General features: G+C 49.0%; 1 long non-coding RNA gene across 6 annotated transcripts; it reads right to left on the reverse strand.

The window, feature by feature from the left end:
- Nucleotides 1–269: 269 nt before the first annotated feature.
- LOC144310398 (uncharacterized) lies at nucleotides 270–9,853 on the reverse strand. Of its 6 annotated transcripts, XR_013376109.1 has the most exons (6): nucleotides 9,475–9,824; nucleotides 8,877–9,042; nucleotides 6,574–7,073; nucleotides 5,608–5,681; nucleotides 1,860–4,870; nucleotides 277–652 (listed from the first exon to the last, which is right to left on the reverse strand). It is a non-coding gene; the product is annotated as an uncharacterized LOC144310398 (long non-coding RNA). The 6 variants fall into 6 exon arrangements; XR_013376110.1 differs by having other exon boundaries at nucleotides 270–652; nucleotides 1,860–2,040; nucleotides 2,427–7,073; nucleotides 9,475–9,853; XR_013376107.1 differs by having other exon boundaries at nucleotides 273–652; nucleotides 1,860–5,681; nucleotides 9,475–9,841.
- Nucleotides 9,854–10,702: the final 849 nt, after the last annotated feature.

Consider the following 10,702-nt stretch of genomic DNA (forward strand, 5'->3'; position numbering starts at 1 on the left):
AGTGAAGGAGTGGACTTTATTTAGGGTCCCATCTTCAAAATCTGCCAGAAGCATGTTCAAGGGAAAAGTCATTCAGATGATAAGGTGGCAACCGTGACACTGACGGATAAGACAGGCTACAGAGTTGATGGCAAGGACGGGGGGTTTGGGTATGTAATGGGAGCATCCTGGGTCTGAGACAGGTTGTGCTCTGGAGGAAAGCATGGAAGGGGAGTGACCTAACTTGCCCTAGAGCAGGTGCTTTGAGCCCTACTGAGAGAGATGTTTTGACATTTCCTGTAACAGCTGGACTATTTTTATTTTTTAAATATTTTATTTATTTATTCATGAGAGACACAGAGAGAGAGGCAGAGACACAGGCAGAGGGAGAAGCAGGCTCCCTGTGGGGAGCCTGATGTGGGACTCGATGCCAGGACTCCAGGATCACCACCTAAGCTGAAGGCAGACGCTCAACCACTGAGCCACCTAGGCGTCCCTGGACTGATCCTTTAAATGAAAGAGCATTGAGTCTTCATCCTAAAACGATCTCTCCTGAGGTCAGCTCACCCCTTTCCATCTGGGACAGCACCTCCTCCGTGTTGTCCTCCCGTCTACATCAGCAGTTATTGGCCTGTTGGGAGGTAAGAATGTGTGGCGTGGCACATCCTCTGCTCTGTCAACATGGAGAAAGGAAGCCGCTTTATCGAATCTGCCCTTGTATCCAGTTCCTAAACCATCTGTTGCTCCAGCCTCCCCGTGACCCCCCATTTTGTTAGGCAAAAGTGTTCCAGCATGTCGTGCCCACAGTTATTTTGGGATCCAAACCAAATTACTATCTCTAAGCTTCCTAGGACCTCATCCTCTGTGATAGAGAAATTGTTGCCAGGCTGGGAAAGAGCCGCTTTAGACTCTGACCACACGCACCATCGCTGCCCCATGTGACAGCGCAGGACTTGTGCCACCAGGCCAGCAGCATTTGAGCCCTGGCTGCTTCCAAAGACCTTTGGAGCTGAGCCCTGTCACTGCTGTGGAGCGTCACCTTTCCTTTCTACCCTCAGCAGTGTTCCTAGTAACTTCTGTGAATGTAGAGAACACCACTCCATAAAAGTGTGCTCTTAAAATGAGGGTTTGAGCCCATGTGAGCCTTTTTTTTGTTTTGTTTTTACCAGTGTGGGGAGTTGGCTCAGGGGCCATGCAGGCCTGTGGGACATAGTTACCTTTGGAGGTGGCTTGCAAGGCACTCTGAGTCACTCTCACACCCCACAAATGCAGCCCTCCTGGAATAAATACTTGAAAGAAAAAAAACCCCAAACCCCAAACCTTACCCTGTTTCCTGGCAGTTCTGAAACTCCTAAGGGGTGAGATGTTGCAATACCAAGGGGGCAGGTTAGAGCGAGGTGCTGGGCTGTGGGAAACCTGGAGTGATCTCATCATGCCCGGGCCGTACGTGGGGCTCTGATTACTGCCCCGGGAAGTGTCAGCAAAGCAGGGAGAAGAGCCAGGCCCCAGAAATGCCAGAGAGAGTGGCTAACCTGGGTGAGCCGTGAGGTTGCTCTGGAAGCCCTGACAACCATGGTCAGATCCTAGCGGGAACGCTGTCTGCTGACCAGCAGCTCTGATTCCTTTGCTCAAACCCCAGCTGTGCTGGGGACTGACCTCATTCATGAAGTAAACATTGAATCAGATACCAGCAGGCCTAACCCTGGTTGAGTGGAAATAACATGGATGTTTCCATAATTATGAAGCTGCCAATTGGATTTGGCAAGAGGATCTCAAAATATGTCAATCGGAATGAGTTCATTACCTTTTCTTGCCAATTCAATCAGGGGCCAATTGCCTTGTTGCGGTTGAAATTATTTGTATTAAAATGCTTTACTTACATTTGAGTTTTTATATTCCAAATAATGTACTGGAAAGCAGCGTAGTCTAGCAACAGGAAGACAATCCTGGGAGCTGGTCAACTGGCCTAGCCTTGGGGGGTGGCGGGTGTGCCAGCGGTTACCGCGACGGGTCTCCTGATCCTGATCCTGGAGGAGCAGCAGGGGCTGCAGAGCAAGGGTCCTGAAATGGGTATGGTCACAGGTCTTGGTTCTGGGGTCCTAGCACGCTAGGTCGGGGGTCGCACCACGCACTGACAGCTCATGCATGGGGCATCCCTCAGGTTGATGCTCCCAGGCTACCTGTTGTTCGTGCCCTTGACTTCCCTTCTATCCTGCTCCTCCCTTTCCACACAGCCCATTGAGGGGATGAAAGCCTTGGTTTGTGACCCTGTTGTAGTGGGCACCACCGTTCATAAAGCAGTTTCATAATCTGAGGGAGAAATGATACTCGACGGCTGTTCCTTTCTTTTCCTCATATATGTGTAGAGGCATCTAGAGCCCAGTGTGGAGCCCAGTGGCCTGACCCAGCCCCAGCTCTGCCCCCACACAAGACCTTAGGCAGGTCACCCCTGCTCTCTTCAGTGCCTCCATCTCACCGTCTATGAAGACAGCACTTTCCCTCCGGGGGTGCTGTGAGGATACAAGGGTTAGTTCATGCACAGTGCTCAGAACAGCGTCTGGCTCCTAGAAGAGGGTCGGTATCTTCATCACTATTATCACTAGTCTGAATGAGTGCACACACACAATCCAAAACTTCTGGAGTTGTGCATAGTGTAGTGATAAATTTACAAGGTGTAAATCAACAACTGCATTCTAGGCCTGGCAGTAAAGAAGCAGGCAGCCAGAGTTCTGACTGGTTCACTTTGTCACTTAAATTGGTTGTGCCGGGTTCATGTTTAGTATTTCTTCCTTAGAATAGTCATCTAATTTTTAAAAAAGATTTTATTCATTTATTCATGAGAGACACGGAGACAGAGGTAGAGACATAGGCAGAGGGACCCTAGGATCACGACCTGAGCCAAAGGCAGACGCTCAACCACTGAGCCACCAGGTGCCCTGATTTTTGATATTGAAGTAACTCAAAGAAAGGGGTCATCATTTCATTTGAAGGTGATTCTGCTGATGCTCAATTTCTGCATGAAGTCGCAGGCTGAATAACCAGAGGGCCCTGTCCCCGGCCCACGGAGCTTTCTTCACCGAGTGGTGAGAGCAGTTGGTATTTTTCAGCCTCACAAAGACCCCGCTGTCCCCTAAAACTAAGCCATTCAAACTGTTTCCTTGTAATGCTGTGCCTGCTTTGGCTAAGCCTCCTCCCAATACCCTAGGCCCTCTGTCCACGCCAGGAGGGGAGGAGGCGATCCCAGGGACTTGCTCCTTCTCTGTATGCAGGACAACTGGGCCAGGGTGGCAGATCTAACAAGGCCTGGCAGGGGGCTTCAAGCATTTCTGATGTCTCAGGGTACTCTGAGGAATCATGGAGAATTGATGCAGAGATCCTAAATGTAAATATACACACATATATTAATTGGATAAACTGAAGGCCAGTGAACTTAGTTTTGATCATGGGCAACATTCTGGAGCGGAGAATCAAATGAATGGTTGCCTCGCATTTAGGAAGGGTGATGATAAGGGTCAACATGGAGTATAAAGAATGTCTCTCACTAGATTAGTGAATGCGTGAGCACTCTGCCATAGCGCAATGACTTTGACAATAGTTTGTCAGTTTCTCAAGAAATTCTTATGGACAAAATAGTGATGAAAAGCTGCTAGAGCTTGAAGGGCCATTAGCTAATCATGTGGCACATCTCCATTTAAGGTGACACCACTTGCTTAAGACCACCAGCTAATTACTGTCAAGACTGGAATCTGTGCCTGGCCTTGTTTCCCAGGTGAAGGCCCCATCCAGCGCCTGTGGCTGCTGGGCACTGTGAGGTGGAATCCTAACAGCAGATGGGATGGTGTCCTCCTAGGGGTTTCTCTAGGGGCTTGCCAAACAGGTCTGTCCTTGGCTCTAAACTCTTCAACATTCTATCAACAACTTGGATAAAGCCAAAGATAACTGCTTATCAACTGTGCAAATAACACAAGACTGGGAGAGAAGGCCAACATGTTGGAATTATAGAATCAGGATCCAAATTATCTCAACAGGAAAGAATGATTGGTGGAATCCAACAAGATAAAATGTAACTGGAATACATGTAAGGTCCTGCATTTAGCTCCAAAAGGCGATTGCAAAAGTATAGGATGTGGTTGGAAAACATGTCCGACCTCACCCATAATCAAAGAAATGCAAATTGAAGCAACCATGAGATAATCATTTTCCTTTATCAGATTGGCAGTGATTAAAAGAATGAAAATTCCCCACATTTGGTGGCTAGGGTGTGGGGAAATAGGCTCTCTTGTAAACCACTTGTGGGCGGATAGACAAAAGCACCCTTGCTGGAAGGCAATCTGGAAATATACAGCAAAAGCTATAGAATGTACCATTTGTCCCAACAGCTTCATTTATAGAAATGTATCCGAAGACAGGTATACAAAGATTTACGTACAAGAATAATCATAAAAACACTGTTGAGCAAAGAATACTTTTGGAGGGGTGTGTTCCATTTGGGAACAGAAGTCTTGAAGCCTCAGAAGGGTACCTTACAGGTTTTGCCAAATCCTTGATGCTATAAAGAGGAAGGATCAGGGTCTGCGTAGCTCCTGAAAGCCAGACCAGGACTTACAAGAGATAGTACCCGTTAATTCTGTTCAAAATTAGGATGGGTTGGTTGCCTTGTACACTCCCCATCACCAGCACATTATTGCCCTCAGATTATGACGCTTTGTCCATGGTGTCAAAGAGGACAGTCATTGTTCCTTAGCTATTGGGATGAAATGCTCGTCCTGGTTACTTCCAATGTGAAGAGGCAATGAGTCTTTGCTGCATTAAATCATCAAAGGGTGGGGTCACCACTCAAGTTTAAGGTGGCTGGGAGGTCACACCAGGTTCCACTTCTGGACACTGAATTCTAGGAACAAAGTGAGAAATCCTCTTGCCATCCAACGCCACTCTTACTGAGGGCCTGATCACCCCCTTCACCCCAAATCTTTTAGGAGTGCCTGCTATGGGTTGGTCCCTCAAAGGTATACCTAAGGGAAGTTTTTGGCTGAACCTGAAGAAAAGACATAGAAAGATGTATGCTCCTCCTTCTCACTAAATCATTTCCACCGTATTTTGGCTTCCAGTACACAGATGTATGGGGTAAGCATTCAACTGCTCTATCTACACTTTTGCTCCTTTGCATTACTTTCATCTAAAACTTTCAATTTTGGGCAGCCCTGCGGGCTCAGTGGTTTAGTGCCGCCTTCAGCCCAGGGCCTGATCCTGGAGACCTGGGATTGAGTCCCATGTCAGGCTCCCTGCATGGGGCCTGCTTCTCCCTCTGCCTGTGTCTCTGCCTCTCTCTCTCTCTCTCTCTCTCTCTGTGTGTGTCTCTCATGAATAAATAAATAAAATCTAAAAGAAAAAAAATAAAACTTTCAATTTTAGGGGCCCCTGGCTGGCTCAGTTGGTAGAGCATGTAACTCTTGATGTCGGGGTCGTGAGTTCAAGCCCCATGTTGGGTGTAGAGATTACTTCAAAATAAATAAACTTAAAAAAATAAAACTTTCAATAATAGTCATAAACCACATCTGCCCAAACCATATTAACTAAATTATATGCAGTACCCCCAAATATGGAGATACACTACTTTTGGATGCTTACCTTTCAGTTTATGAAGTCCCTTCCTGGGATGTCTTTCATCTAATCTTTCCATCAACTGTATCAGGTGGGCATTACTAAAAACACCATCATTAACTCTTGTTAATTCTTTACTGAGCTCTAACTTCGAGCCACTCTGTAGGCACTCCATCAGGTAGTCACACAACTCTGGAGCTGGGAGTAGCCCTCCCCAAACCATTCGGTGTCAGAGTAGTCCATCCATAGGACAACTCATCACATCACCAGCAACAGACATAGGTGGTCTCTGAGGTCCTGTACATTCTGCTCCCTCAAACCCCCATCTGTCTCCTACCCAGACCCCTCACTCTGAGCTCAAGTCACATGGGCCTGTCATGTCTTCCAACTTGGCACCCTCCTTCCAGCCACAGAATTTCTACACATACTCTTCCCTCTGCTGGAAGTCCTGGCTTTCCTTCCTGTGTATCCTTTGGGTCTTGATAATGCTATGAGATGGATCATGCTTCCCCAGCCCTCAATTCATGTGCCAAAGCCCTCACCCCCAGCACCTCAGAATAGGACTATATTTGGAGACAGGGCCTTTCATGAGGTAATTGCGTTTAATGAGGCCCTTGGGATGGACCCTAATCCGATCTGACTGGTGTCCTTATAAGAAGAGATAAGGATATCTAGAGGGACAGCAGGGGAACAGGTGCACTGAGAAAAGGCCTTGAGAAGGCAGCCATCTGCAAGCCAAGGAGAGAGGCCCCAGAAGAAACCAAGCTTGTGACACCTTGATCCTGGATTTCTACCTTCCAGGACTGTGAGAAAATAAATTTCTGTTGTTTAAGCCCGCTAAGCCACAGTATTTTACCATGGCAGCCTGAGCCGACTGATACAATTGAGAAGTCCTTCTGTCGGGGATGCTTTCCCCACCTCCCCCCCCCCTCGCCTTTGGCACTATCTGGCTTTTACTCTGTCACACTTGTCACAGTTTGTGAATAATCATACATTTGGATGACTCTATTGCTATTGTCTGCATCCCTTCCTCAGGATGTAGACTCCAGAAGAGTGAAGAAACATGTGCATTCAGGTTCTCCAGTGTGTCTTCAGCAGCTAGCACAGCACTTGCTGCTCCTATAGGGGCCTTTCTATATCATTGGGTGAAAGGCTGACATATTGTTTTAATGGCACTGCAAATGAGGAACTTGAGGCTCAGGAAGATTAAATTTCCCAAAGTCACCAAGCAGCTAAGTAGCAGAGCAGGACTGGAATCCAAGCCCCTGCAGCTCTGGCTCTTAACCACTACAGGACACTCCAAGTTTTTGTTTTTGTTTTTTTGTTTGTTTGTTTGTTTTGTTGTTGTTGCTGTTTGAATCTTAATCACCTGGCTGAGGTAGGGTTTGTAGTTTCCTCCACTGTCCTCTTTTCCCCAGCCTCTGTCTGGTTTTGAAATGCATCTATTCACTCAACAGATACTTCCTGAGTGCCTGTCACATGCTGGCTTCTGTCTACAACAAGGAAAAAGAGACAAAATAAATACAATGGAGCCCAAGAGGAATGAAGGATGGGGGAGTCAGGCTAGTGTTTAAAGTCAGGAGGTTAGGGACGCCTGGATGGCTCAGTGGTTGAGCATCTGCCTTTGTCTGCCTTTGTCTCAGGTTGTGATCCCAGGGTCGTGGGGCTGAGACCTGCATCAGGCTCCCTGCAGGGAGCCTGCTTCTTCCTCTGCCTATGTCTCTGCCTCTCTCTCTGTCCCTCATGAATAAATAAAATCTTAAAAAAAATAAAATCAGATTAGAAGGGCACCTGGGTGGGTCAGTCAGTTAAGTGTCTGACTCTTGGTCTCAGCTCCTGAGATAGAGCCCCACATTGGGCTCTAGGCCCAGCATGGAGCCCACTTAAGATTCTCTTTCTCCCCCACCCTCAGTGCCCTCCTTCCCCCCAAATCTGGAAGTTAGAGTAGGCTTTTTTTTTCAGTAAGGAATGTGGGAGCCGAGACTTGAGGTGAGGGAGGGAGTCCTGGGAATATTTAGGACAAGTTCCTTGCAGAGGTAAAAGCAAGTTCAGTGTCCCAGAAACAGAAACAAACCTGGCAAATGACCCATGTGGCTGGAATAAAGTGAGTAAGGGAGTCACAATGAGGAAAGGGGCTCAGCCAGAATCTAGGAGTCTGGTGGTGCAGGACATTTCTGGCCATAGTAAAACTTTGCCTTTCACTCAGTGAGAAAGGGTCTTTGGAAGGCTTTCACAGAGGAGCCACATGATATGACTTTTAACAGAATTTACACAGGCTGTCATGTGAACATGGGACTAGGGAGAGGGCTGAAGGTAGAATCTGGGGGACCAGTGAGGAGGCCATTACAATAACCCATGTGAGACAGGATGGGGACTTGGTCCAGGATGGTGTCAGTGAGGGTAGGATTCTGAATATGTTTTGAAGAAATAGCCAATAGGATTTACCAACAGGAGGGATCCCTGGGTGGCGCAGCAGTTTGGCGCCTGCCTTTGGCCCAGGGCGTGATCCTGGAGACCCGGGATCGAATCCCACATCGGGCTCCTGGTGCATGGAGCCTGCTTCTCCCTCTGCCTATGTCTCTGCCTCTCTCTCTCTCTGTGTGTGTGACTATCATAAATAAATAAAAAATTAAAAAAAAGGATTTACCAACAGGACAGACAGAATGTTGAGTGAAGGAGAACTCAAGGTTTAGAGACTGAGAAGCTGGAAGGATGGAGATGTCATTACAAAGAACACAGGTAGAGCACCTTTTGGTGGGGGGAAGCTCATGAATTTTGTTCTGAACGTGATGAGTTTGAGCTTGCCTACGAGGCATTCAAGTTTTGATGCCAGATAGGCAGTTGTACCGTCAAGTATAGAGGGTCAAGAGGGAGAGGTCCAAACCCTCATCAACGAAAACAGATGGTGGTTAAAGTCATGAAACTAAATGAGATCACTTAAGATATTAAATGAAAAGAGAGAGAAGTCCAAGGAGCCAGTCCTAGGGGCACTGCTACATTTAGAGGTCAGGGGAATGAGGAGGAACCAGCAAACGAGATGTAGAAGCCAGGGATGCAGCAAGAAAACCAAGAGTGGGGACGCCTGGGTGGCTCAGTGGTTGAGCATCTGCCTTTGGTTATGATCCCGGGGTCCTGGGATTGGTCAGCATCGGGGTCCCTGCATGGAGCCTGCTTCTCCCTCTGCCTGTGTCTCTGCCTCTCTCTCTCTGTCTCTGTGTCTTTCGAGAATAAATAAATAAATAAATAAATAAATAAATAAAATCTTAAAAAGAAAGAAAACCAAGAGTGTGTGGCACCTGAGTGGCTCAGTCGATTGAGTATCCGACTCTTGATTTTGGCTCGGGTCACAGTCTCAGGGTCCTGGGATGGAGCGCCCCGGAGGGGCTCCCCTCTCCTCGAGGAGTCAGCTTGAGATTCCCTCTCCCCCCTCTGCCCCTCTTCCTGCTTGTTCTCTCGCGCAATCTGAAAAGAAAACCAAGAGTGTTTGCAGGTCCTACAAGCTAAGTGATGCGAGCGTTTGGTGGAGGAGATAACTGTCTCAGATGCTGATGACAGAGCAGGTAAGGCGGCCGCGGGGAAGAGACCGAGTGTGCCGGGAGAGCGCACAGAGGGAAGCGGGCCAGGGACCGCGAATACAGACATTCTTTCAAGGAAGCTGGGATGTTTAGATAAAGGGAGAGAGAGATGAGCTGGGAGCTCAGGGAAAAGCAGAGTCACGAAAAGACTCTTAGGAAGAAATAGTGATATGCTTTTGGGAAAGACTTCGTGAAGGAGACACCGAGACCCAAAGGCGTTAGGTCACTCCTGGCACTAAATTTCCCGGGCCAGTCTCTTCTTCCCACCGGACCCTGCTGGAGGAATAAACTTTAGCTTCACTGGGGCCTCCAGCCTTACACTGAATCCAGTCTAGGGCGGTGTGAATTTCTACTTTCCTCGGGCCGAAGCACTTCCGATATTTACTACCTCAGGTGAAAAAGCCCCTCAAGTCGCACTGTGGGCTCGGACTCTAGCTTTGAGGGTTCCGGGGAATCGCGCTTCCGCAAGGCGCGAGGGCGTCCGCGTTGCCAGGCGACCGCGGGGGCTCCGCGCGCTTCCGGAAATCCCCCGGGTCAGCTGACCGGCTCTCCTCCAATCCCGTCTCGGAGGCGGGGCCCGACGCACCGTCTCCATAGCAACGCCGTTGCCAGTCCGCGCTCCAGGCTTCTGCACCGCGGGAGGCGCGCTCCGATGACACCACCCACCCCGCGGCGCCTGCATGACGTCACCCGGGCTCTGCGGAGGGCCCCCGCCGACGCGCAGGTGTGGAAGCGAGCAGGGCGTGGGACGCGGCGTCCGTGTGATGTCAGGTTGTGTCAAACACCACGATGTGAGCGAACCCGACGGAGGTCGGCTTGCAGCCGCGCCTTTCGCCTTCCCGGGAACCGGCGGAGGTGCTGCGGTTCCATCTGGCTGTCTCGGAGCTGTCTTGAGTCAGGCAGTCCTCACCTCCCGGTGCCTCCCTCCTTGCATCCTAATGCCCCCTACCAGGCCGAAGATGCTAGTTGAATTCCCACGCTGCCCATTCCAGCAAGCGTCCTCAGCAGGCCCTCTTTCTAAACCGGCGCCTGTGAGATCAGCAAGCAAAGTTTGTGGCTCTGGGTGCAACCAGAGTCCTACCGAGGGCCTCACAAATTCCCAGAGTCGGGACTTGTAGTTTGAAGGACTTGCAAGGACTTCTCTTGACTGCTTGTGCTTCTCTCACATTTTTTAGCCAGGATCGAAACAGTCGACGTGGCTAAGTAAATGCCCTCCAGGTAAATGAAGTGCCAGTGTTTCCAGACTCCTGGGCGGCACTGTGCTGACGCTGGGGATCCAGTGATGATGACATCTCTGCCATCCGGGAGAAGTCATTTCGTGGATGAATTCAAGAGACGTTTGTGACCTCAGCTGTGTGCTGGGCACAGTTTGGATTATGACTGTTCATTGAGAATGCAGGGTGATTTAGGATCTAGTGCGTGGCCAGGAGTCAGGTTTGATTTTGAACACAGGATCTGCTGAGTGATCTTGGGTGAGGTACAGATTCCCCTCTGCACCTTGATGTCATGATTTCTAAAAATGGGCATAATAATGCCTACCTCCTACA

Source organism: Canis aureus, chromosome 3 (genome assembly GCF_053574225.1).
Source record: "Canis aureus isolate CA01 chromosome 3, VMU_Caureus_v.1.0, whole genome shotgun sequence".
In the NCBI taxonomy this organism is placed as follows: Eukaryota; Metazoa; Chordata; class Mammalia; order Carnivora; family Canidae; genus Canis; species Canis aureus.